Source organism: Heterocephalus glaber, unplaced genomic scaffold, assembly GCF_053883595.1.
Source record: "Heterocephalus glaber isolate CG9 unplaced genomic scaffold, H.glaber_assembly_v1.0 deba00000347, whole genome shotgun sequence".
NCBI lineage: Eukaryota > Metazoa > Chordata > Mammalia > Rodentia > Bathyergidae > Heterocephalus > Heterocephalus glaber.
The window spans coordinates 47,282,804-47,310,588 of NW_028258143.1; the positions used below are offsets into that span (position 1 = coordinate 47,282,804).

General features: G+C 35.1%; 1 protein-coding gene across 2 annotated transcripts in view; it reads left to right on the top strand.

The window, feature by feature from the left end:
• Positions 1–20,528: 20,528 nt before the first annotated feature.
• Positions 20,529–27,785, top strand: part of LOC101708131 (xin actin-binding repeat-containing protein 2) — an 87,799-nt gene continuing 80,542 nt past the window's right edge. The window contains exon 1 of one of the 2 annotated variants that reach the window (XM_013076931.3): positions 20,529–20,727. The gene's annotated coding sequence lies outside the window, so the exon portion shown is untranslated. The remainder of the gene's footprint in view (positions 20,728–27,785) is intronic. The other variant, XM_087199883.1, reaches the window with a different exon arrangement.

Here is a 27,785-nt window from a genome sequence, read left to right on the forward strand (position 1 = left end):
TATGCAACACCTGCCAGTAGCATGACACGAGCAGGGTTATGGAAGGAGACTATTAAGAAGTGGCTGTATAATCAAGGTAGATGTTTCTGATTCATGTGTATGTAGGCAACAGAAAAATAATATATAAAAAATATCCATCCCTGAAAAGTCCATCTACTCCTAAATGTAGAGAGTCTAGTGACAACCAAGTATAATCTATTTTAAAAAACATATATTTTATGATGCTTATTGTGCTTTGCTTGCTGTAAATCTCATAAGCAGTAATTCTTGGGCATTGTGGAGCACAGGTTCAGGAGTTCCAAGAAATGCTAAAATCCACATGCTCTGGTCCCTTAAAAAAATAGCATGGAATTTACACGTAACCTATGCAATGCACATTATCCCATGTACTTTGACTCATCTATCACTGATAATATCTACTAAAATGCTATGTAAATAGCACTAGATATTTAGTAAGATAGTATTCCTAACATGATATTTAAATAGCATTAGGTATTTAGTAGGTATTATGATAGCGACTAAAATGTCATGTAAATAGTTGCTCTAATGCATTGTTTAGGGAATAATTACAAGGAGGAAAAAAAGTCAGTACACTTCAGGACACATGAAAGTTGTTTGAGGAATATTTTTATTCAAGCTTGGTTGAATCTGCAGTATCACACAGAAGCAGGGGTCAACTGTGTGTCATTTTTCTCATGAAAAATGGAGAAAATTTAAAGAACATAAAAATCACTGACCTTCCTACCAAGAGAGAAACATAGGTTTATTCCTTCCTAGTTTCTCTTTTAGGTATGTGCATGTATCAAAGCACACAGAAATCTACATTTTTTAAATTTAGTGCTTCATTGTCTAATTTTATATTCTAGTTTTTTAATTCATTGAAATTCATTTCTATCTTCTTTGACTAAGGTATAGTTTACATAGATTAAAATGCAAAACTCTTAAATACACATTTGCATCAATTTGACCTCCATCTAAGTCATGCTCAGAGTCTCAGAATACTATCTTGTGCCTACTACTATTTTATATCAGTTCTTAAATTTGGAGTAACCATAAGATAATTTTAGTTCTATATGTTAGTTTTGCTTATTATATTATTTCCTATGATTCAGTCATCCCATATATATATATATATATGTATATATATATATTCTTTTGCATTCTATTCCTTTTATTCATCATGTTATCAAGGTTCACTCACAGTAATGAATGTTGTTTGTATCAGATGGTTTTACCATTTTCGTTGCTGAGTCATATTCTGTTATATGAATAAGAACAATTGGTAAATCCATTCTCTCAGTTATCAATAGCTGGGCTGGTCATAGTTGGAGGCTATTAAGAGTACCACTGCTATATCAACCATATTGCATAGGCTTTTGTGGACATACAGTGCCACTATTTTGAATGGACTTGAGGAAAGCCAGTGATTAAAACATCAACTGGTGTTTTAATCATTCTGCACACTAATCAGAAATATGTGAGATTTCAGATCTTTCACATCATTCACATTATTTGTAATCACTGATGTTTTAATTTTTTTGTTTTATAGATTTTTTATTTTTCTTTTTTCCCTTTTTGTCTTTTTTTTTGTAAGTTCATTGGTACATTTGAGGTATACAATACAGTTACATTCATCATTGGGATTTTGTACCTTTATATGATGTATCTTGGCTCTTATTTTTTCCCCATTCCCTTGCCCTCCCTTCACCCACTCCACCCTTCCCTATTTACAAAGAACTTTCCATTTTTTCCTTTTCTCATATTTTTCTTTTCCCTTCTTTCCTTTCCCCTACCCCTCCCAATTCCCCTACTCCTTTAGACCTTTTCTTAGTTTTAATTAAAATTTCCCTGATGATGATGTTGATCATTTTTCATGTATGTTTCAAACATTTTTATATCATTTATAAAGTGTGTCTGTTTAACTATTTATTCCACTTGTAATTGTCTTTTTATTATCTTGCCCATATTCTTTACATATTAAGGGCAGAAGTCCTCTGTCAGTTTAAGTTTTGTGAATGTTTCCCCCTAGTTGATGTCTTCCCTTCTTAGTTTCTATTGATAGGATTTAATGAGAAGAATTTATTAAATTTATCAAACCAAATTTATCATATTGTTGTACTTTGAGATCAGAACACTGTGATGTCTATATCTCTTATAATAGGATTGCAGTTATTCCTCCACTTTCCTCTAGAAGTGTTATAGTTTCAGGGTTTGCATGTACATCTGTAATTCATCTTCAGTTAACTTGTGTATCCAGTATAAAATAAAACCTAGGTTCTTTCATTTCTATTTGTATATTTGTTGAAACAACTTTTCTTTCCCTCTAGAATTGCTTTAGTGCTCTTCTCAAAATAGTTTCACCATAAAAACATGGGCCAATTTCTCAACACTCAATTCTGCTCCAGTGTCTGTTATTTTTTATTCTTTCACCAATGCAGCATTGCTTTGATTATTGTTGCTTTGTTATTGTTATAGCATGTACAGTATCCTTTTGAAGTTTGATTTTTTTTTCAAGATTATTATGATATATATGTGCACTGTGTCCCATATCCCTTGAGAATGAGCTTATCAATATTTTAGGAAAATAAGAAATCTTACTAGTTTTGCTTGTAGCATTACTAATTCTATAGTTTAATTTGAGAATGTATAATCTAAAAATATCGAGTCTTTCAAAATCATGGTATATATTTTCATTAATATAAGATGCCATAAATTTGCCAAATAAATGTTTTTTTCCAGTGCCAAATCATTCATATATCTCATTATATTCATCCTAAGTATTAGATGCTTTCATATTTTAATAGACATTATTATAATATCAGTTTTAGATTCAGAGCAAAATTGAGCAGAAGATAAAGAAATTTCCTGTAACCCTACTGCCTGCACACATGCATAGCTTTTGAGGTTATCAAATCTTGCATGGGAATGATGTATTTTTTTTTCCATTTAGGTTATTGGTACATTTTAGGTATACAATACAGTTACATTTATCATTGGGACTGTGTACCTTTACATGATGTATCTTGGTTCTTTTTTTTTTTGCTCTCCCTTCACCCCCTCCACCCTTACCTATTTACAAAGACTTTGTTTCCATGTTTTTCCTTTTCTCATATTTTTTTTCTTTTCCCTTCTTTTCTTTCCCCTAACCCTCCCACTTCCCCTACTCCTTTAGACATTTTCTTCCTATTTCACAGTATCAATTACACATTTTGATTCTTATTTACACTTTTAGTTTTTCACACCAGAGAAACTATTCGGTATTTATACATGTGTGTCCTATTTATTTCACTTGAGAATATAGCCTCGATATGCATCCACTTAGCTACAAATGTCTCCAGTTGCTCATTCTTTATGTCTTATTAGTACTCCATTTTATAAAAAACCCACATCTTCATTATCCAGTCTCCTGTTGATGGGCAATTGGGCTGTTTCCAAGTTTTACCTATTACAAACTGTGCCACTACAAACATGGGTGCACATATATCACTGTGGTATGATTCTTTTAATTCTTTTGGAAAGATACTCAGTAGAGGAATAGCTGGGTCAAATGGGACTTCCAATCCTAGTTGTCTATTGTCTCCAATCCTATTGATTTCCACACTGGTTGCACCAGTCTATACTCTCACCAATGATGAAGAAGTGTTCTTTTCTCCCCACAACCCCACCAGCATTTGTTATTGGTTGATTTCATGCTAGCAGCCATTCTTTCTGGTGTGAGGTGGAATCTCAGTGTTGTTTACATCTGCATCTCTCAAATGACCAGTGATGTTGAACATTTTTTCATATGTTTATTTGCTGCTTTTACCTCTTTGTCTGAGAAATGTCTGTTCATTTCAGATGCCCATTTTTGAATTGGGTCTTTATGTTTCGGGGGTCTGATTTTTTTGAGTTCTTTACGTATTTAAGATAGTAGACCTTTGTCTGAGGAATATCTGCCAAAATTTTTTTCCCACATGGTAGGTTGTCTCTTAGCTCTGTTGGTGGTTTATCTTGCAGTGCAGAAGCTTTTTAATAAGATGAGATCCCACTTCTTGATTCTTTGTGCTAGTTCTTTTGCTATTGAGGATTTGTTCATAAAGTCCTTTTCTATGCCAATGTCTTCAAGAGTTCTACCTAACTTATCTTCCAGCAAGTTTAGTGTTTCTGTCTTAATATTTAGATCTTTAGTCCACTTAGATTTTAGTTTAGTGCAGAGTGAAAAATAGGGGTCTACTTTAAATCTTTGGCAGGTTGAAATCCAGTTTTTCCAACACCATTTCTTAAAGAGGCTATCTTTCCTCCAGTGAAGGTGGTTGGCTCCTTTGTCAAAGATGAGGCAGCTGAGTATGTCTGGAGTTGTTTCAGCATCTTCTAATCTATTCCATTGATCCTCAGGTCTGTTTCCTTGCCGGTACCATGCTGTTTTTATCACAGTGGCTTTATAGTACAGTTTCAAGTCGGGAATTGTGATATGCCCTGCCATGACCCTGTTGCCTGGAATTGCTTTTGCTATTCTAGGTCCCTTCTGGTTCCAAATGAATTTTTGGATTGTTTTTCTTTAGTTCTGTGAAATATGCTATTGGGATTTCAATGGAGATTGCATTGAATCTGTATAGCAATTTTGAAAGTCTGGCCATTTTTCACTTTATTAGTTCTTCCTACCAAGGAACAGGGGATGTCTCTCCATTTTCTTATATCCTCTTTGATCTCTTTTTTCAGAGTGCTGTAATTCTCAATATAGAGGTCTTTTGCTTCCTTCATTAGATTGATTCCTAGATATTTCATTTTTGGGGGTGCTATTGTGAAAGGAATTGTTTCCCTAATTTTCCTCTCAGTGAGTCTGTTATTTGTGTACAAGAAGGCTATTGATTTTTGAGTGTTGACCTTGTATCTAGTTACTCTACTGAATCTGTCAATTAAGTGTAGAAGTCTTTTGGCAGACTTTTTAGGGTCTTCCATGTAGAGTATCATACCGGCAGCAAATAATGACAGTACTTCCTTTCCTATCTTTATTCCTTTTATTTCTTTCTCTTGTCTAATTGCTGTGGCTAATGTTTCCAAAACTATATTGAACAGGAGTGGTGATAGTGGACATCCTTGTCTCGTTCCGGATTTTAGCTACCCCTGTTTTTGTCCAGGTTCCTCTCACATGGAGAACTGTTTTCCATCCTTTTACTTTCAGTCTATGAGTTTCTTTTAGAAATAGGTGCATTTCTCGTATACAGCATATTGTTGGGTTTTGCTACTTAATCCATTGTGCCAGGTATTTCTTTTGATTGGTGAATTGAGACCATTAACATTGATGGTTATAACTGATATGTATTGACTTATCATTGTCATGTTATTTTCCTGCTGTTGGTCCTTTTTTATTTTTTTCCCTCTCCTTTTAATTTCTTGCCTTGTCTGATGAATTTGCTCCTTTGGGCCTTATGGAGTTGTGACCTTCATTATCTTTTTCTAGGATATTGTTTAGAATTGTTTGGAGTTCTGGTTTGGTATTTATGAAGTTTCTCAGGTGTTCTTTGTCATTGAAGTATCTTATTTCTCCATCAATTTTGAAAGATGGCTTTGCAGGATACATCAGTCTAGGTTGGAGGTTGTTTTCTTTTAGGGCTTGAAATATCTCACTCCAGGGTCTCCTTGATTTGAGGGTTGGTGTTGAGAAGTCTGCTGTGATTCCAATTGACTTTCCTTTGCATGTGATTTGCTTCTTTTCTCTAACTTCTCGTAGTATTTTGTTCTTCTGTTGGGTTTCCAGGCTCTTGATTATTATGTGTCTAGGTGTATAGTTTTTTGATCATGGCTAGTTGGAGTCCTATATGCCTCACTTATGTGTATATCAAATTCTTTTCCTCTGTTTGGGAAGTTTTCTGTCATTAATTCTGTGAACAATTTTTTTATGTCATTTGTACTTTCTCTTGCTTTTTCATGGACTCCTATCAGTCTTAAGTTATTCTTCTTTGAGTCATCTAGGAGCTGTTGGATTGATTTCTCATGGTCTCTTACTATTTTTAAGAGATCTCTCTTTTCTTGGTCACTGACTGCCATCCTGTCTTCTATATCTGATATTCTCTGTTCAGATTGTCTCAGTCTGTTGTTTATGATTTCAAAAGAGTTTTCAGTCTCTGGGATATCTGCTCTAATCTGTTTCATGGATTCCATTTCTTTCCTATGTTGGACATTCATGGTTTCCATTTCTTCCTATGCTGGGAATTCATGGTATCTATCATAGTCCTTAGTTCATCTATTTTTTTTTATCTATTTCTGTTCTAGAGTCTCCAATCATGTCTTTCATTCTGCTCACCATTTCTGTAATTACCTGGGAAATTATTTCTGTTTTGAATTTCTCTAGAGCCTCATTTATCTGTTTTGTTACTTCCTGTGCTATCAGTTCAGGGTGTCAAAGTGGTTGATTATCAGACTTTTCCACTTTGTTTCCCCAGAATTTGCCTTTGGTGGGGTGGAAGTCTGGGTTTGTGCCTTCCTTAAATGTCTTCTCATTTTTATTTTTGGTACTGTCCTTGGTTTAATTCCTGGGTTGATACTTCAATATTGCTTATTGTAAGTATCTTTCTCACTTGTATTTAGAACGCTTATGGAATGATTGTTTCTCAGAGGTGTCTTCCAGATATAGCTTGTCTGTAGGTTTTGAGTCTCTAATGACTCCGAGGCTATCTCATTTTCATTATACCAGGAAGGACCACTGATTAGATCAATCACAACACCTTAGCCCAAGTGATACAATCAGCAACACCATAGCATCAAGCACAGCTTAAAAAATGACAATTTGTGGTAGTTATTAATCTATCACCTTAAACTGTGTGAATTAAATCAAAATCAAAGACCAGCCCAATGTATGTTTATAGTGAATAAACTCTTCAATATAGCAACTTTACCCTTCAGGATACAGACTTAGAAGGAGCTGGGGAAGGAAGGATAGATAGGTAGAAGGACAGGGAAAGGTTAGCAGTGAGGCCAGAGGACAAAGGAAGATCATGCAAACTCTAGGAAACTGTTGAAGACAAGAGGAAAAGACAAAATGAAAGAACAAATATGAGAACAGAACAACCTAACAGCAACAGGCAGGCTAGAAACTATTTACTTTCCTTTAAAACTAATGACGAGCGAAGGAAGGGGAAAAAAAAGAAAAGAAAACGAAAGAAGAAATCTGAATTATGTCCAGAACAAGAACAAAAAGGGAGATGAAGAACAATGTGAGACAGTGAGAGAATGAGTGAGAGAGGGAGAGAGAGAAAGAAAAGAAAAAAGAAAGAAAAAAGAGAAAAGTAAAAATTTGAAAAGAGAAGAAAAATAAAAATTGAAAATAAAAATAAGAGAGACAAAAATATAATTTTGAAAATAATAAATAAAAAATAAAAAAGAAGGGCCTCCTTCAGGGTATGTGTCTGCTGTCACAATAGACAACGTTCGCAGCAGTGTGCAGCTGTAAGTCAAGGAGTCTCAGCAAGCCAGTTGCACACCCGTGAGATTCAGGCAGATTTCTGGCTGCAAGTCCCAAGTTGAGTGGTCTGTCCTCCTGCAGGGTTGAACTCTGCAAGGGTCTACTGAAGGTTCCAGTGACCCTTCCCCTGAAGATAGTCCAGGTTCCGATGGGAGGTGATGATGCCTCCAGCTTATCAAATATGGTGGTCTGGTATGCCTTTATTGCAGATTCTCTTCACTTTTCCAGTGGGCTTCAATTTTCATCAAGGAGCCTGAGAGAGGCCCTCTTTCTGTTGTTCACTTCTGCTCTATCTTCTGGAGCTCAGGACAATGGCCTTTACAACCCCCTGTGCCTCAGTAGTATGGAACCTGGTGCCAGCGCAGCCAGGAGGCCAGAGGTGGGGGTGTGTGTGTGTGGGGGGGGTGGTTCTGCAGGCCCTTGTGTGGCTAAGCTTGTCACTGGGATGCGGGGCAAGGGTGGGATGGATCCCCGCTCCAGGTGGCTGAGGTCCTCCCCTTCGGCTTGCTGGTCTAGGAATGATGTGTTTTGTTGCAACCGATCAGCCTACACTGATATCATCTAAAGTCTGTAATTTCCATTGGTATTTGCTCTTGGTATTATACTTGCTGCAGGTTTGAACAAATGCGTCATCACATGTGTTCATCACACACAGGAGTTCTGATGCCCTGAAATTCCTCAGTACTTTCAACGGGGCAGGAGCATGTTGTTTGCTCTTCAGTCCCATATTCATTTCCAGGTGATCACTGCCCTGAACTCGAGGTGAGGGCCCCAGTATTGTGAGCTTCCTACCTGCAGATCGCATTGCAATGTACAGAAATTCTGTGGGAAATTGTTGATGAACTGGTGTGAGTTTCCTTTTTTCCCCGAGAATTACAGGCATTTTAAAAAGGTCACATCAGCCCAACCTCTAATCTTGATGACTAGGGAGGTTAGTTGTTTGTTTTACCTGCATCTTCTGCTGGTAGCTTCCTCCTCCCACACAGGTGCTAAAGAAAAAGGAGTACTGGTCAGTGCTTTAGGGAGGAATCCCACAGTTTAAATTTTAGCTCAGTAGGGTTTTTTTAAGCCTCTATTCTTGGATGGACTTAAAAATATATTGTTGTTTTCTACAATATCCAGCAGTTAATGCAAGAATACAATCTCGTGTAATTTCTTGAATTTCTCTTATGAGGAATCTAAAGTTATATTGACATTTTAATGTGAATACTTTCCCATACTGTTAAGGATTTTTTGAAAACATTCTTAAATGCTTGCTTAATAATACATTCTATAAATGTATATTAATTTGTTCAACAAAACCTTTGTTTATAGAATTTTAGATTGATCAGGGTTTACTCTTATGAAAATGCTGTTTGTCTTTTAAAATCAGTTTAACATTCACATATTTCTTTACCTCACTCCAAATTTGTATATTAATACAAACCAAAATAATGAGACATTACATTTACCTTTAAAAGTTGCAAAAATATCAGTTTTTGACAGTACTCCCATATACCACAGATAGAATGCTACATTGATAATATGTAACTATAATTTTGCCACCTAGAGGAAAATTTGGCAATATCTATCATGTTTATGAAACCATTCTTAATATTTAGAAAGTATATTTCTGAGGTTTTCATTCATTTTTATCATAGAAATTATCCTGGTCTCCCGGGAAGAGACCCACCTGTGAGAACCAGGCCCTACCTCATTCTGCTCCAAATTCATCAATGAATTAATACATTAATGAGTATAGCACTCCCAAGTTCCCCAATTCCAAAAGCCTCACCTCTGACACATGAGCCTTTGGGGAACATTTGATCTAAACCATAATATTGTGCCTGGGGAGCCATATTGGTCTATGCAATGTTTTTTTTACCTTGCTGATTTTTCATTCTGTGTTCATTCTTCTGATGAAATAGAAATATTGGTTGCCTCCTTAAAGTTCTTTCTCCCATCATTCAACTAAAGATTTTTCTTTCTTTCTCACACTACTGTTTTTTCTTTTTCATAAACTCATCCCACTTCATATGTATCTATTTGTGTGCTTGTAAGACAATTGGATGTTTTGTTGATCCTGTGAGTACTGTATCTAGCACAGTTCTTGACACAAAGGTGCTCAACAAATATCTGATGATTTATTCAACCAATGAATACATGACTGACTGAGTACCTTCATCAACACAAAATATTCAACTTGATTTTATTTCTCTGCTTTTCTCTACTCATAAACTTAATGTCACAGAATTTATTTTAACTTGTGGCTAAAGCTCTGAGTTACTACATTATTAATATAACAATATAATGTGATAAGTTTACAAATACTAAAAATGAATTTCTTTCCACATACATTTTTAAAAATTTTATTTGTGTCTATATCTGATTGGTATTCATTCAAATAATATATTTTATACACTAGCTTTTCCATCCTTCTATTCTGAAATTTTAATTATCTTTTGTAGACTTGCATATATATTTTCGTTACTTTTCCAGAAAGGATTTATCAATCATTTTATCTGAGAACTTTTTATGTATTGCAAAATATATTTCCATAATCTTCATATGTATATGAAACAGAAACTTGTCTAAAAATAAAATTCTCCATTCAAATATACATCTGTTATCTAACCGCACAAGATAAAAACACCCTATGAACAGTACTGCACTGTATAATAGTACATAATATCTTAGTGAAGAACTCTTCTTTTCTTATTCATAATTTTTATCTTTAAAATTCAGAAATCTATAAGTGCATATCCAGGTGTCTTGATGAAACTTTGCTTTTTTAAAAAATCTCAGATCTTTCTTTAGCTCAAACCCTTTTTCTTTTCCTTTAGGTTTAATTATTTATTTCCCTACTATGTTTCTCTTTCTTCCTTAGAAATATGTACAGTAGTTGTATTTCTTTGATCATATTTCTGTCCTTCATATCTATCATTATCTAGGTCATCTTTTTCATCTCTTTGATTTTGCTTCTGCAATATGGAAGATTTTTAAAATTTTTCCGCATTTTATCCTGTGAATTTAATTTTTATATGCCCTTTATACCATCTCAAATGTCATTTTATTTTTCCTAATTAATTTCACACCTTCTTACAGCCTATTTGAAGCTTCATTTTTTTCATTCTTCCATTTCATCCTATTCTTTCTTCAGAAACACCTACTCCACATTCACAGAGGCGTCTCCTAAATCTTTTTGAGGCCAGCAAGATTTATAATGTTTAAATTTTTCAGGTGCTTCACACTTTATGTTTTTTCAATTTAAATTTATTTTAACTAATACCTAAAACATTTAAAAGCATACATGTTTATGAGGTATCATGTATACATTGTGAAATTTGTAAATTTAAATATATAACATCAAATATTTAAATATCATCAGTTCTTTGTGATTAAAACTTTAAATCATTTTTCCTATCTCTCTAAAGGGTACAGTTCATTACTGATCATTATAGTCATCCTATTGTACAATACCACTCCAGAACTTCTTGCTCCTATCTAACTATAACCCAGTTCCCATTGACCAACTTTCCCCCTCCATCCCTCCCTCCATACTTCTCAGCCTCTGGTAACTACCATTCTACTCTCAACTTCTATGAGATGACTTTTTTGGATTTGTCAGCTATTTCTGACTAAACCAATTTTAAAAGCTATCCTGTCAATTTGGCTCACCAAGTCAGCTTCCCTTACCTGTATCTGGTGATGTCTCTTTATCACATCTTTATTTTCTTGTACTGGGTTAAGATTGGTTCAGGCCTGGCATTTCCTTCAGATAGAGTGGGTGAATTTTTCTTATTCTGCTATCACTGACTACTTGTATCCTATAATTGCCCCATACATATTTTTTGTTGCCCATGGAACTACACTTCAATTATTTTAATTGTTGATACCCTGAAAACAGGTTAATAGAAGTTACAACTTATACTCCATCACTTACAAACCTAAATTAGGTTGTCATACACAACACATGCACTTTTCTCTGTGTGGTGCAAACCATGAGACATTATAGCTCTCTACCCTGTGCTCTGTAAAGCAGTTCCCTGACAGCCTAATAACCCACCCCCATCTTTCCCTTTTGTCCTGAGAGACAGGTGTATGTATAGATATATAGGGTATGGATGCATCAGGATTGATTGCAGCTTGGGACTGTCCAGAGGTATTTCACATGAATCTGAAGGAAATCCACCTAGTTTAGATCATAGCAATATGACACTAAGGGATGAAGAGGTGAGTCAAAACCTCTCTCTATTATTTGGGAAAGCTATTTGTTTCCTTTTGATTCAGAGGATATTCTATCCAGTATGTCATCCAAAATGTGATTCATATTTGTGAATTTCAATGATAACCACTTTTAGAATTTTGTATAAACCTCAACATATTTTCTTAGTCTTCTTTTTCCTCTTCTACATATTCTTTGTGCCCTTCATATTCACCCCCACACACTTGCTATTAGCAATCTATGATATTCTTTGTGTTTTAATATTTTGATTGAAAGCTAATAAAATCCTATCAGAAATGTTGATATACTTCCCTCCACATTTTTAAAACCAAGAAGCACTCTCATTATAACTTCTCTCTTTTTTTTCCTGGAGCAAATTTCCCAGATTCCCTTCAGTTATTTTTTTCCTTTGTCTTATATAGTACATGTTGAATCCAGTTTGCGCTTACAAGAAAGAACATTTTTATTCTTATTTTTTTATATTGAGAGTTGGATCATTTAAAATCCTGCTCAGTGTGTAATCCCAGGGTGAGTCCAAGGAGCCTACATTGGGCTGATTAATCAGTTCTTCACCCCTCTCTTCACACCACATGGTCCCAGCCTGTGCTGTGTGTTGGCATCATTATTAATAGTGCTGCTTTCGTTCGCTAAAGTTCCCTGGTTGCACAGTAAATTACCTCACCACTCTACATAAGCCTATGAGGTATGATTTAAATGAGTCATATATGAATAAATTCCTTATTCATACTTCCTAAATATGATGATATAATTTTAATGGGAATTAAACCTGAACAGGTGAAAATAATGGTTAATTAAATCCAGCTACAATTCAGTTACTAATATCTTAATCCTATTCCAAAGACAACTGAATGTACCATGCCATCTACAGTGTCTAAAGCACACTGCCAAAACCTAATTGGTGGGCCAGCTTTTCATGTGCAATAAACAATAATGTAAAATTTTTGTATTTATATATTTGTTCTTTAATTCTATGGCTTTCAGATGGGCTCTTTTGATCCAGAGACTACATATTAAATGAAAGAAATATAGTTATCCCACCTTTAAATCTTCCATTCCTCTCATCTATGACATATCCTCTGACAATTCACCTTGATACCATGCACAAAAAGCTGACATACTGCAGGCATACAGCATGCCTTATCCTCAGTTTTTAATAATATGTGGAAGAGATGGTCTCTTTCAAACCCTGTCACCTAACATGCACAATAGTGGATAGGACTTTGAAATTAAGGTCACAATAAAAATGTCCCTAATAATACAAAACTATAGAGTCAGCAGAATTGATTCCACTTCACATTTTGTTATTAACTTTTGTCTTTAGAAGAGTTACTTAACTTCACTTATGCTCATTTTTCGTTAAAAAAATGGTGAAAGCACAAAGATCTTAGGTTTTCTGTGAAACCGATAAAATAAATTTAAATCACCACTAAAATTTCTAGCACAATCGCTTTATAAAGTCCAGATGTGATTAGTGAGGGGAAAACTGAAGAAGAAGAAAGTTATATTGTTTTTCTTGGAGAGTATTTTACAAATTTTAATAGACTTTAATTTTAGAGCAATTTTAGTTTTTAAAACAAAACTGAACAGAAGATACAGAGATTTCCCATCTATTTCCTCCCTCACAAAACGCAGCATTCTTATCAACAGCCCCACCAGATTGGTGCATTTTCTAGGATGGATGAACTTACACTGATACATCCTAATCACATAAAGTCTGTAGTTTACATTAAGGCTCATTCTTGGTGCTGTATGTTTATTCTATGGGCTTGATGAACAGTATAATGAGAAGTGTCCACTATTACCTACTCTCTTGCAGAGTACTTCTTCTACCCTAAAATTCTCTGTGTTCTGCCTATCCATCCCTCTCTCTCCCTTGGCTTTTGAAAACCACTGAAGTTTTTACTATTTCCATAATTTTGACTTTTCCAGAATGTCACACAGAATTATCCAATATATAGGCTCTTCAGACTTGTTTTAATATGCATTTCAACTTCCTCCATGCCTTTTTATGATTTGATAGTTCATTTCTTTTTATCACCAAATAATATTCCATTTTCTGGTTTTCTCAGAGTTTATTTGCCCACACACCTAACATCTTTCTTGCCTCCAAGTTTTGGTAATTATGAAAAACCGATACATACATCCATGTGCACCTTTTTGTTTGAACATACATCTTCAACTCCTTTGTGTAAACATCAAACAGTTTGATTGCTGGATTATACAGAAAGAGAATGTTTTGTTTTGTAAGCAACAGCCAAACTATCTTCCAGAGTGGCACTCTTATTCCACATTCCCACCAGCAATGAATGAACATTCTAGCTGTACCACATCCTTGTCAGCACTTAGTGTTGCCAGCCCTCTGCAAACTAGCCTTTCTAATATGAAGTACAGAGTGGTACCCCCACTTTAGTTTTAATTTCCATCTTCCTGTTGACATATGATGAACAGCATCTTTTAATATGCTTATTTACTATCTGGGTGCCTTCCCTGGTAAGGTATATATTAATGTCATTGGTCCATTTTAAAATTTATTTTAACTGACATATAAAAATATGAATGCATACACATTAATGGGGTACATGTGATATCAAAATATCACATGTATCAAAATACATATATATGCTGTGTAATGTTTAAATGAGGTAAAACTTAGTATCTCCTCAATCATCTATCATTTCTTTATTGTGAAAACTCCAAATCCTTTCTTCTATCTTTCTGAAATGTATAGTGCATTATTATTAGCTACTGTCATGCTACCGTAGAATACCAGGCCAGAGCATCTTGTTCTTATCTAATTGCAACTCAGTACTCACTGATCAAGCTTTACCCAGCCATTCCTCATCATTACTCTCCCCAGCCTCGGGTAACTTCCAATATACTCTTACCATCGGTAAGCTCAGCTTTTTAAAATTGCACTGTTGTACTTGTCTTTCAGTGCCTGACTTATTGAACTTAATATAATGATCACCACTTCTACCTATGTTGTGGTAAATGACAGGATTCCATTGCTTTCTGTGGCTGACAGTATTCCATTGTATTCATGTACCACATTTCCTTTATCCATTCAACAGCTGATGGACACTTAGATTTTTCCTTGTCTTGACTGTTGTGAATAGTGCTGCAAAAATGTGGGCATACAAATGTCTCTTCGACATACCTATTTCATTTCCTGAAATGAAATATATATATATATATATATATATATATATATATATATACAATTTGTGAATATATATATATATTCATCCTCAGGACTGGGATTCTTGAATCCTGTGGCAGTTCTATTTTTAATTTTTTGAGGAAACTTTCTATTGTTCTCTACAATTGCTGTACCAATTTACTTTCCCACCAACAGTATGGAATTGTTTCTTTTTCTCCATCTCCTTGCTAACCAGATCATTTCTTAAATTAGTTGCTTGTTTTTCTTATTTTAAGACTAATTTGTATGTTTGGGATAATAGCTCTTCATTGGATATGTGTCTTGTATTTTTTTGCTTAGATTATGGCTTGTCTATTTTTATTCTCTTGCCATGTCTTTTATAGTGCAGATATTTTTTATTTTAACTAAAAGGAGCTTATCAACTCTTTCTTTCCTAAATCATGTCAATGATTTATCCAAAAAGTCATTCCTAAACCCTATAGATTTTCTCCTACATTACCTTCTAGGAGTTTCACAGTTTTGTGTTTGGCAGTCAGGGCAGTTATTCATTTTATGTTAATTTTATGAAGATCATAAAGTCTGCATCTAGCTCCATTTTTTTGTATCTAGATATTCAGTTGTTCTAGCACCAATTGTTGAAAAGAGGAGAGTTTTATTTCTTCAACTTTGTTAAGATATAATTGACAATTCAGGTATAATTGACAAATACAAATTATATATATACACATGTGGTGTGAAATGTGTTTGTGTATATGTATACATTGTGAAATGATTAAGTGAAGCTAACTAACTTACCTGTTAAAGAGGAAAGTCATTATGAACAGCAGCAACACATGAATTGTTGAACTAAATGAATTCCTAGAATGATGTCTTTCATTTATATCAGGAAGACAGTCTTTAGTCCACAAATGAGAGTAGGAAATGTGAAAAATGAATAAATTCACAATGACTAATGACCTGTTAAAGAAGCATGTAGTATTTTGAAATTTCCTAGTCATACAAATTTTTATTTCAGACCATCCAGAACACCTATAAATGTGTATTAGTAAATGAACCCAAACTCACACTCCATTTTAGCTCAGAGGGCAATCATTCGCACCTATAGATGGCAATGCCTCTGTGCTGTTAGGTATTCTTTATGACAGACTTACGTAATGTGTGAAGAGAGTGATTATACTAGATTGCAGAGGCAAGCTGGAATAATGGGGTAGTGCTATAGTCACCCACTTAGGTAGCGACTACACAGACATAAAAGAATACCAATGTGGTTTGTCAGTATCGTGTGTAACGCAACTTGGCTTTTAATGAACTATAGTTACATGATTAAACATCATACTGTTGCAAAAGATCAAGCAAGCACTATTCAATGTGCATTGTAAAATATTTAAAGTGAAATCTATTTCTTATAGATTATCTATTATCTTCCTATTTTTCAACTTATGAATGTTGTCTTCTGCTGTCTCTGAGCTGCTGTTAAATCTTCCACTTACTGCTTATTTTCTGACATATTTTAACTTCTAGAATGTCTATTTCTTTCTTAAATTGTTATTTCAATTTTCTCATTAAATTCTCCGCCTTTTTGTATTTTTGTCACTTCTTATGTTCTCTTTTATGGTTACATTCTCATTTATGGTTATCATAAATTTAGTCTACTGAGTCGCATACCCCTAATTCCAGGTTGTTGTGACAAAGTCATGTCTCTTTGCATACCTAGCACTTTTACAGTGGAAAGTCAATTGCTATGTATTCAGAAACAAAGCTGAAAAAGCTTCAGATGAGGTTACCTTCATTAGAAAGGTTCAAGCTTTTCTCCGCTAGGCAAGTAGAATAGAGCAGAGGGAGGAGCTGACCAATTAATTTGTGATTTCGTTGAAAATCTGTGAGATCCTTTTCTTCCCAGCACTGAGACTGCAGGAATCATTGTTCATCTTTAAGATGCTTATTTGGTGTATCTGGCCTCAGGCAGAGTGAAGATTTAGAATTTAGCAGTTGTCTTGAAGGGGCATTGGTGATGTTTGACTCAACTAGAGTCTCCCATTTTATTATCACAAACCTGGTTAAGTGCCAAAATTTTTGCTGGTTTATCTGCCTCCCATGTGCCAGGGGCCAATATAGAATTCTCAGTCTCTAGTTAAAACCAGTTGGCCAAGCACTGCCAGGGACAAAGCAGTTGTTGTTGATCATTTTTGAACCAATTCCTCTTTCATTTGAGAACTTCAACTGTTACATATCCTCCTCATAGATACTTGTTTGCTAGGCATCATGAAAATGTAAACCATTCACTTTAACTAATTAGTTTGGGGGCTTTCAATTATATCTTGAAATACTGTGAAATCTTTGAATTAAGTGAATATCTTGAGGAAAAATTAGAATAATTGAGGTCTCTTATTTATTCATTTATTATTTATTGGGGCTACTACTCTTTTAAAAAAAACCAGAAAAACGGACAGGGTCTCATTATGTAATTCAGCCAGGTGTTGAACTCACTATGTAGCCCAGAAACTCTATGTGATTCTCCTGCCTCAGCCTGAGATTATCGAGAATTGAAACTAGGGATCATTAAATTACATGCCCAGCTCTTCTTATTTTTTAAATTTCAGACTGAGTCTAAATTGCCCAGGCTGGCCTGGACACTGATCCTCCTGCCACACCTCAAAGTAACTAGAATTACAGGCATGCGCCACCACAGCCAGCTCCTACTTTGCAACGTTATCACTTTAGTCCTATATAACTGCCAAAAGATCTGCTATTCCCCAGCCCCCAGCAAAGCTCTTCCTGAACCAAACCAAGATTTTCAGCCACTAGCTGCAGATAAAATTGATAAATATTTCCAGACATAGTCTTAGCTCTTTAACTCACATTTCTAAGGTTTTGATGTTTCTTGTGCTCCCTGTGGTCCTTACAGCTTGGCTGTTCTCTGATGCCTTGTACATATTATCTTTGTGATTGATCCAGGGGTTGTAATTATTTTCCGTGGGATAATGGCTTGATACTAATTACTCCATTCCACAAGAGCATCTCATACAAGCTTCAGTTGAGCACAATACAGGCTTTAATAGATGGAGATGAGGTATCTAAGCACTGTGAAGATTGAAGCATGTTTATAACTTGAATAGGGAGTACGATTTTCCTTTTGAACTCTAAAATCTTTGATAGAAGTAATCACCTTATACCTGTATGTTTTTCTATCTGTGTGTCACCCATAGATCCATCCATCTATCTTGCTTTCACAGCAATGCTACAGTAATAGATTAGATGGTTATTTAATAAAAATAAAATTCAGTATCTATACCCATGGAAATAATAGGTGGTCATGACCTAGGTGCTGATGTTGTCCTTGTTCTCCAGTCTCATGAAATAAAATGAATAAACATTTTCTTATCTCCTCCACTTGTCCTTCTCTTCAAGGTGTATATTTCTTCAAGTTCTAGCTATTTCATACTGTTTCTCCAATAAACCAAATTATGTGATAATTAATTAGTTTTATAATGGAACTTTTTTTGCTTGACCTTAGGTTAACTAATGAATGCTACTACAGATCTAGCATTTATTGCTTTTTACTACATTACAGTTATTTTATAATATTTCACCAAAGTTTTTTCCATTCATTTTTGTAATATTAAATTATTTATGTTTGGAAACTATTAAGAACATTAGAAAATTTATAACAAGAAAAGTATAAAATATTTTAATACCTGCATATTTAATGCAAATACATTGTCTTCCTGAAAAGCTAAAACAGAAAGTTGAAGAAAGATTTTCATGAGTGAAATTTAAAGAAGTGAAGAAACATTAAATGTAAAGAGAAAACAGGCAGTTTAAATAAAGAGAGAAGATGATGAAGCCAGAAGTCAGATCTTTCAGTAATCATTTATATTTCAAAGGGCAAAGCCACTGGAAGTATCACTAGCAACTATCTATGCACAAGAATAGAGTCGATTTAATTTGTGTTATAGGAACAATCTCAAAATTTAAACTGTTAGAATTTTAGGTCTAATACCATTTTATATACATGGCTATATAAAATGATAGTAATTTATTTTGTACTATAGCAGAGTAATAATTGTCACTGAAATAATTATTTTATGTCTATTATTTCATTTAATCTTCACAACAACCATTTAAAATTGATAAAGTTTGTTTCACTTAGCCACAGATCAGCAAAGTAGGATTTAGTCAGCATATGAAACTTTCCCAGGTCACAGAGGACAGCTGGTGTCAAAGCTCTGTTGAAATCCTGAGCTAAACCAGCTTTATCCCATAGAACTTTCTGCAAGACGGAGACTTCGTGCAGGTGGACTCTTGAACGCATAGCCTCCAGTCACGTGTAACGATCAAACACTTGAAGTGTGCTTCGTGCAGCTGAAGAAGTGAATTTTAAATTTCACATAATTTTATTTTTTTAAATATGTTAATGCATTTATCTCAACAGAAATGAATTGATCACTGAACACTAAAGTCTTTATTGTAGATAAAATTATTTGCCCCATAGATTCAGTTCTAAAATTTAAATGGTCACATGTGCCTAATAGCTTCCATTGTGGGCAGCATGGCTCTGACTCGTTAGATTATACGGGGGGCTCAAGGCCCTAAAAATACTCACAGTATCCAGAAAAATCATTGCTGAAGCTTTTTCTTAGCGCTAATAAGCTGGAACATCGATTCTTGACCTACTTTTTAGTAGAAACAAATACTGCATATGGAATAATGTTTGTACTAATTTTTATTTGTAAATAATATAATATTTTAATTGTAAATATTTTGTATGAAATAGAGTACTTAAATAAGGTATTTTCCTCAGTGGAAAGTAATTTATTTTTTCTTTATTTGGGTTAGTTGTGAGGCCAGCTGGAAACACACAGGACCCCGCCCTAAGAAAGTAATGGAAAGACAGGGAGAGGGAGTTGTCCTATCTTTTGCCTCAAATGCATTTCATGTTGGCAACATGGAGCACAGCTAGCAATTCTAGTTGAGTTCCTGCTTTTTTCTGAAGCAGGCTGGCAGTATGTGCTGAGTGAGAAGTGTGGCAGCAAAGGACATTTAATATGAATCTCGCGGGAGCATGTAAGGGGACTCCTTTTCCCTTCCTGGTCTTCCTCACGCAGCTGATTTAGAGCTAGTAATAATGGATAGGAAGCAGAGTGTATGCCTGATATTTATCCTCTCGAGAAATCTTTCCCACTTCTCTCCCACGGCCTTGTCAACCAAAAGAAGACTTCCTCTACTTATGTAATCACTAAAATAGTGTTTGGCTTTGCTATTAGTAAGGCCTGAAAAAGCAAAGTAATGTTTTACATATCAATAACCACTTTGTGAACCAATAGTTTCCTCTGCTTAAGAAACCATGTTAATTATTCCACCAGAGTAAATTGGAACTTTGCCTACTTTCTTTATATCCATATTCTTGACTCTTAAAAGACTTAAATTATTTAAAAAGTGCAAATAATTCAAAGACTTTATCCTTCCATTTCCTCTTCTGTGCTGGTTGTTTTACACTTTGTTTGGAAGTTTGGAGTCTGCCTGGGGGTCAGGGCTGTGGAAGGAGTTTGATTGACTGCACATGTGTGAGGGCCATGCCTGCATTTCGGGGACAATATGAGGAAGAGCTCCCTACAAGACACACTTCTGAAAAAGAGTGCTTGGCTCAGGCCCCACCTATACAGAGCTCAGTTCCTAAAAATAGGTGCTAAGTTGAATCCTCTAGACTCACCACTCAAATAAATTCAGCCGTCCCATCTACTTGCTGAATAGGTCTGTCTGTGGAGCTGGCCTCCACTCCACTGATTGCTTCAGGGGACTGGGAAACTTGCTGTACAGGAAACAAGGGAGGAAACTACTCAGTGAAGAATTAGAGCGATATATGGCATTCCCGTGAACTTGGGGTTAAATCTATTACGAAAGGTATGTGGAACACTGTCATTGATACATGTGTGCGTCCAAGGTTGTAAAATGCTCTTGCTCATCAATGAAGATCAATGAAGCCCATAGGTCAAATTGTAATTGTTATAGATGAAAATATTCAGGTGGATTTTGTTTTTGTGATAATATTCATCATTGCTTTATTTTATGAAATTTAAGACTTCATATATTAAACTCTTTGCAAAAAAGCATTAATCATATATAATATTGAAGAATAATGAGCCTGATTTAATGAAGAATTAGTTAAAATTAAACAACTTACAACTAAAGGAAAAAATTTGTCAGTTTGTCTATAATGAGCATAAGCTGAATGAATACACTAGGAAATATAAACAGTATTTCTTGAAATTTGGTGAGGAAAAAGAAGAGTTTGAAATATTGTCAACTGTTGCAGTTTACTCAGAGAAACATAGTCAAATTATTCTTTTCCAGTTTTAGTTTGATTGTGCAGCTCTCGCTCCAGCCCTGAGCTCATCTCCTTTGGGAGCTTTACGGGAGTAAGAATTAAAGAATCAAATTCTTACATGCTTTGCAGAATTAAGAACAGCACCGCCAGTTGGATCTGCCAGCCCTAATTATAGTAACTACAAACTTAAACAGAGAAGACTGAGATTGTACTTTAAAGGTATCATGCCCTATATACTGTTTCAAATGGATTTTTTTCTGTCTTCAATTGCCTGTGAACACCTTAATTTGGTCCTGTTGCACCTTAAGTGTTTAGATGTTAAGACACTGAAGTGATTTCAGAGAGACATTATAACAGAATTTCCTGGGACACCAACTAAAAGCAAGGACACTTTAAGATTGCATAATGCAGGGTTTAAATTTAGCCAACTGCTGCTGAACTGAAAGATATTTTATTTTTACCAGAGCTTTATTTGGTCACCAACAAGCTGTAGATTGTTTGAATTATTTTAAAATTTTATGCACACGGTGCCAAAGGACAAGTGAAATATTTACCTTAACTACATTCAGCGCCATGAATTTTAATATGAGAGAGCACCTGTTTAGGGTTTTAGAAGAGATTGCTGGTGAGTGATAAAAATGTTGGGGCAGAAATTAGAAAGTCCTGAATTTTATGCTTACATATTTCTCTACTCCTCTGCTTCCTCTGAATATTTTCTCTTCTTGCTATCAACATGTAAAGCAACAACTAGATCTGTTTTTAACAGTCAGCATTATTTCAGATAGCTGCTATTTGGCAAAGTGCCAGCTGTCTCAGGAAAATGTAGTCTGGAGTTTGGACAGAATGATTCTGCTTTCATCTAGTTTGAGGCATCTTTAAGGTTCAGCATCTCTCAACCACCTGAAAACAAAAGTGGACATTCTTTAATGATCTGAGGGCTTTACTTCAGAACATGTTCCTGCGAAAATGTCAGGCCCTGCCTCATGTCTCCCGTGGTCCTTTCCTGGGTCTGCTTGGGGGTAAAAAGCCAGCAAAGTTCATGGATAGTTTACTGATGTTCACAGAGATGACTGCCCACCATGCAACCTCTTGAAGCATTCTGTTTCTTGCTTCACACTTGCCACATCTGAAACATTTCTGCACACCAGTATTCTTTTTATCAGGCCAGTTTGATAGCTCAGAGTCATGTCTAGATTTAGTAATTTATAAAGCAGGTTAGGTACTTAATAAATGCCTGGCAATGTCATTCCAAGATTCTTGATTGACCAATCTGTTGAAGACAGAACTTCACTGACATTAAGTAGTCCTTTTTATTTGCTTTCCACCCCATCTTTTGGGAGTATTCAATTTACACTTTAAAATTTAATTAAGCTGCAATTTGGTTTTACCCTGTTTCTGAAACAACCGCTGCTTCATTCGAATCACAGTTTCACCCCTTGAGGGGTGGGAACTTCAGCCTTCTCTTATTCAGGAATGGCTCTCTTAGAACTGGGTCATTCCATAAAGGTGCAGTCTTTATACAACTGTGCGGGATTTTGTGTTCGTTTCCTGCCGCTACCTCTGACATCAAATGCTGTATCTTTTCCAGAAACAAGCAATTCTCCCGCTTTCCTTATCTCATTCCATCTCCCTCTGCAGCCTTGTAATTAACTTCAGGACATCTCACATTTGTTGTTGTTGTCCTCCTTGTTGTTGTTATCACTGACCCAGAAACTCACCAAAACCTCTCACTTAGGGATTTTTACAGGGGAACTCAATCTGTAGCCCCCTCCCTTTCTCAGGATAGAAGGCAGGACTGAAAGTTCTAATCGCTCATCTCTGTTGGTTTCTCTGCCACCTGGCCTCCATTCTGAATCTACCTCCAACTCTGCACCTCTCCCCCATCCCTATATGTCATGAGTGACACCATTAGAATGCACAAGACACCATCATGCAGGGACTCCCTGAGTGATTCTGTGCCAGGAACTGGGGAGAAGGACCAAACATTTGCTTTTCAATAATCTTTAAAAATTCACCTATAAATCCAGATTAAAATTTTCATTTCATTTGTTATCTTAATCGTTGAAATTTACCTCTTGAAAATTTAGCTAATGAGTATATTTCAATTTGTATCATATCATTAGTAAGAGCACAAACAGCAGTGGACAATTAGGCAATGAAAAGAGGAAAGATTTTGTTTTCTTAAAGCAAGATCAACAGATACAGTCAGTTATTTTTATGAGTTTTGATACATCAAATGTCTGTGGGTATATATTTAATGATTCTTAAGATTTTGTAGGACTAAATAATGGTGTAAAAATAATCTGGCAGCACAGTAGTTAATCCAAATTCCTGGTAAAGTAGTTTATTTCTTAAAACATAAAATATTACCATGGATTAAAGGAATGTATCACATAGATAATATAAAGACCATCAGTACCTAATTGGTTTAATTTCTTTGAGCTCTAGATTCAGTAAATAGACACCAATTAACTCACATAAGGTCTAAGTGCAGAGAGCCAAAACTCAACTCTCCAGAATTCTCTGTCAGTGCTACATGTCATTCTGCAAGTCTTTGTGCTGCCCCACCCCACACCAATGACTTGGGATACAATTTGAGGTACATCTTCATAAAGCCTTATTTTTCCAATAGCAGCCTTTTGTTGCTTTTTATTTTACTTTTATATTTCTCTTAAAATAAGGACAAATTGTGTGAAAGGAAGCCTGATCTTATAGTCTGTTATAATTCAAAAAGTAATGATTGATTCACTTTCATTTTTACTGAACACTTGTGTTCATCTTCTTTGTCAGATGAGATCACCCTGTCCCTGATAATCCCCACTGTCTTATCACTGGACACCTCATTTTTCACTATTTTTTTTTTGGCAGACCTTCAAGTAAATCTTTGCCTTTTGTATTTTTCTAATTATATACAAGATAATCAGTTGCCTAGAGTCAAATGCTTTAGATATGTCTGATTGTTCAAAAGTAATTAATTCCCAAATTGTTCCAGGCATGTATGTGACTTCAAGTAAATATAATACTACAGAGGTTAGCTTGAGAAATTTCTCAGTTTCTCTGTAGTCAGAGAGTCAAGGGCATCTTCTCCCACAATCTGAAGATGTCACCATGTGTACTCCTAAATAAGTTACCTGGATAGAAACCAACAGAAAAGATACAAAAATTTACATGTCACATAAGTTCAATATCACAATTCAACATTATAAGTGATTTTAAATCATGTGTTCAGTGCTTTTCATAAGTTCACCAAATGTGGACCGAATGAAAAGTAATGTTTAAACTATGTTGTTTATTTTTAACTCACAGGCACTTAAGTGTATTGAAATAATTTGCAGGTGGACCTCACATGTTCTGACTTCATATTAGAAATGATAAATTTATTTATCAATTTAGAAATTATCTACCTTTCTAAATTTTTCTTGTTTTGTATTTAATTTCTATGAAAGTCCCCTGGAATATTTTCTTTTACCCTAGAGCTATACCATCTTTGAAATACACAAAATGCCCTCAGTATACCAGAACTATCAAAATATTATCTTCTGTAAAAAGATGTGGCTTCTTTAAAGTTATGCATGTTGAATTTTGATAAGGAGAGTTATATTTAAAGCATTTAATTACACTATAATTTCATGGGTGATTTATCAATATCTCTGTTGGGTTTTTGTTTTTAGTCAGCATTGTCATAATAAGAATGCAGATTTATGTTAACTAGTAAGTCATTTAAATAAATAATTAGAAGTTTTTAAGCAAGTATAGTAATTAAGTACTCTAGGGAAACAGTAAGAAAAAGTCTTTTTTGTTTGCTTTTGTTTTTTTGGTACCAGGGATTGAACTCAGGACCTTCTGCTTTTGAGGCAGGCAGCAAAACCATTGAGCTAAACCCCCAGTCCTAAGAAAAAGTCTTTTTGTAAAGTTAAGGATCGTCCCTTGATTTATCTGATTTTTATGTTGGAGTTTTTGAATTTCTGCTCACAGGTCTCATCATCAAGTTAGAATACTCTGGGAAAGACTAAATTAAGTTTGTTTGTGTGATTAAAGGTTGCCAATTCAGCTGGAGGCTTTATATAAAAGGGACTGCCTATGCTCCAGTTGCATCCAGAGCGACTTTCTTGGGCACCTGTCTGTCCGGTAGAAGTCAGCTGCTTTGCTGCCAAGATAAAGTCCACAGCCATTGCCAGTCAGGCCCAGGGGGACAGAGCAAGGGTTACCCAGAGGGGAGCCACTGTCAGCGGCCACCTCCTTCTTCCCTCTCCACCATTCTAGGAGCTCAAACTAGGGACAGGACTTCATTAGGGTGTTGACATCTTTAGTGGGAAATATGCTAGTCCTCTGAGTCCCCCAGAAACATTTATTTTTAGGAATGGAACTGTACTAGCTCATGTCCGCTTTCAGTCACTGACTCATTCTGGAACAGAAATAATTTTAAGATTCATCATCTCTCCATCATCCAGAGCTGGACAACAGCCACACTTCTCCTCTGTGAGGTTTCAGAGAAATACAATTTGGGAGGCATGTATTTGTATCAAATTTGCACCCCTTTATTTCACAAAGTGTCTAGCCCACTTATTGCAGTTGTCAATTCAAAGCTAGCATTTATAGTTTCTAATATCCCATCTCTAAATAGAAGCAATAAATTATCTCAAACTTCAATTTCTAACTCTTTTGTTTATTTCACCCTTCAATCTAACTGGTCACACTTTTTGGCTATGTTGTTATGCTATGTTATTAACATTTCTTCCAGTTATGCTCAATTATCTTCGTACAGATACACAAATATGTAGTGTGCATGTATACATACATATATATGTTATTTTTTCTGAATAGCATAGCATTACCTATGTTTCCATAGTTTCCATTTCTTTCAAATTCTCAGAGTCCAGTTCAATATTCAAGGAATGATGAATAGTTCTCACATAACAACCACTATCCACAGTATCATGCAAAATGACACCTATTTTAATTCTGCATGTAATACTGAATAAAAAGCCGGACACAGACTTTTGTAAATATTTGCACTGACAAAATACAAAGCTAAATCTAAGTAATAATAATAAAATTATCCTTTAGGATTATTCTTCTAAGAGTAGGTATATAATAAGAGTTCCAGGAGATGATATATAAAATTTCATTATTGGTAGCATCTTTACATTGAGATCCATCCCTGAAGTTAGAAAATTTTCATAACTCATCTTTCTTTCTGGTTTTTGCTCTTCTTAAATTCCATTTTTATGAAGATCCTCTGGAATATCTTCCTTGACCCTAGATATATAACCATTCTTGAAATGCATAAAGTACCCTCAATTTACCAGAATTACCAAAACATCATCTCCTAGAGCTAGAGGAGGTTACAAATAAATTTCACATAACACTACACCCAGAAATCAGAAATGCTCTCAGTTTGACCTTAATGAGCTGAACACAGACTTTAGAACCAGCTGCCTGGTTTGAATTCTGAATGGTACACCTGCCTACTGGTTGACCGTGGGAAATTAACAACTCTTATTTCATTTCCTCATTGGAAAATAGAGATGCTAAAAACATTTGTCTTATAGAGTATTCTGTGATTTAAATAAACTTGTATTTGTAAAGTGACTAAAATTTTAGTGCTTGACATATGGTGTTATATAAACTTCTGTTATTAATATCATCATTATTAAATATATGCTGCTAGTGTAATAATCATTATTAATGTGCTCCCAGGGATCCAGATAAGAATATAAATTACCAAGTTATTCTGTATGCTGAATGTTCTAAATAGCAACACAGTAAAAACTGTTTACGAGATGATTGTCTGACTTAATAGGTTGCTCTGTTGTTAAAGGCATCCTTACCTTTCACAAATGCATTTTTCAGCTCAAATTACATTTCTGTCCTCTCTGGAATCATAGAAAGACATTAAGTGCCCTCTTTCTATCATAATTATTCCAGCACTTTGTGAGCATAACCTTTCTGTTATTCTTGGTGTGGACAGCATCACATTACAAAAAAGAAACTCTGAAGTCTCCAATCACTTTAACCCTAATGGCTCCAGTTGCTGACATAGCTATTCACAGCCACATTTTGGATCTTGTCACTGTTTCGACCTAGTTTGTGGACTCAAAATACACTCTTTCCTCACTATTTTCTGCCTTAATATGTTTTCCACTCTTTCTTTTCCATGCAAATTGATCTGGACCCTGAGTATACTCTCTACATTTTCAGCATCCCATTCCCCTAGCCCCTGCCACTTCTGTAGGCCCCATCTCCCTCTCTCCTTTGGATCAACTAACAGTAGCTGAGAAAAGATGGAAGGAAAACTCCCACTCATAAAGGATGCACTGAATGTTTAGGGTGGCAGATCAGACTGCTTATCTTGGGAATAGAAATAGTAAAAGCAGAGAGGAATATACTAGTTGAAGAGAATGCAAAAAACCAAAACAAAAAGATTAGTAAAACGGTGCAGTGTTTCAGACTCAAGAAGTGAAGCTAAACCATAAACAGGGAAACAAATCAAAAATCAGAAGTAATGGAGACAAGATTTGGTGGAGTCTGTGATGGACAAGAGCATATATTTCATAGTGAAAGCCGAAGCCAAGTCTTACGTCTGGAAGTTCTTTGCTCTAGATTGCAGGGGTCGTGTTGAAACCCTGAGGTC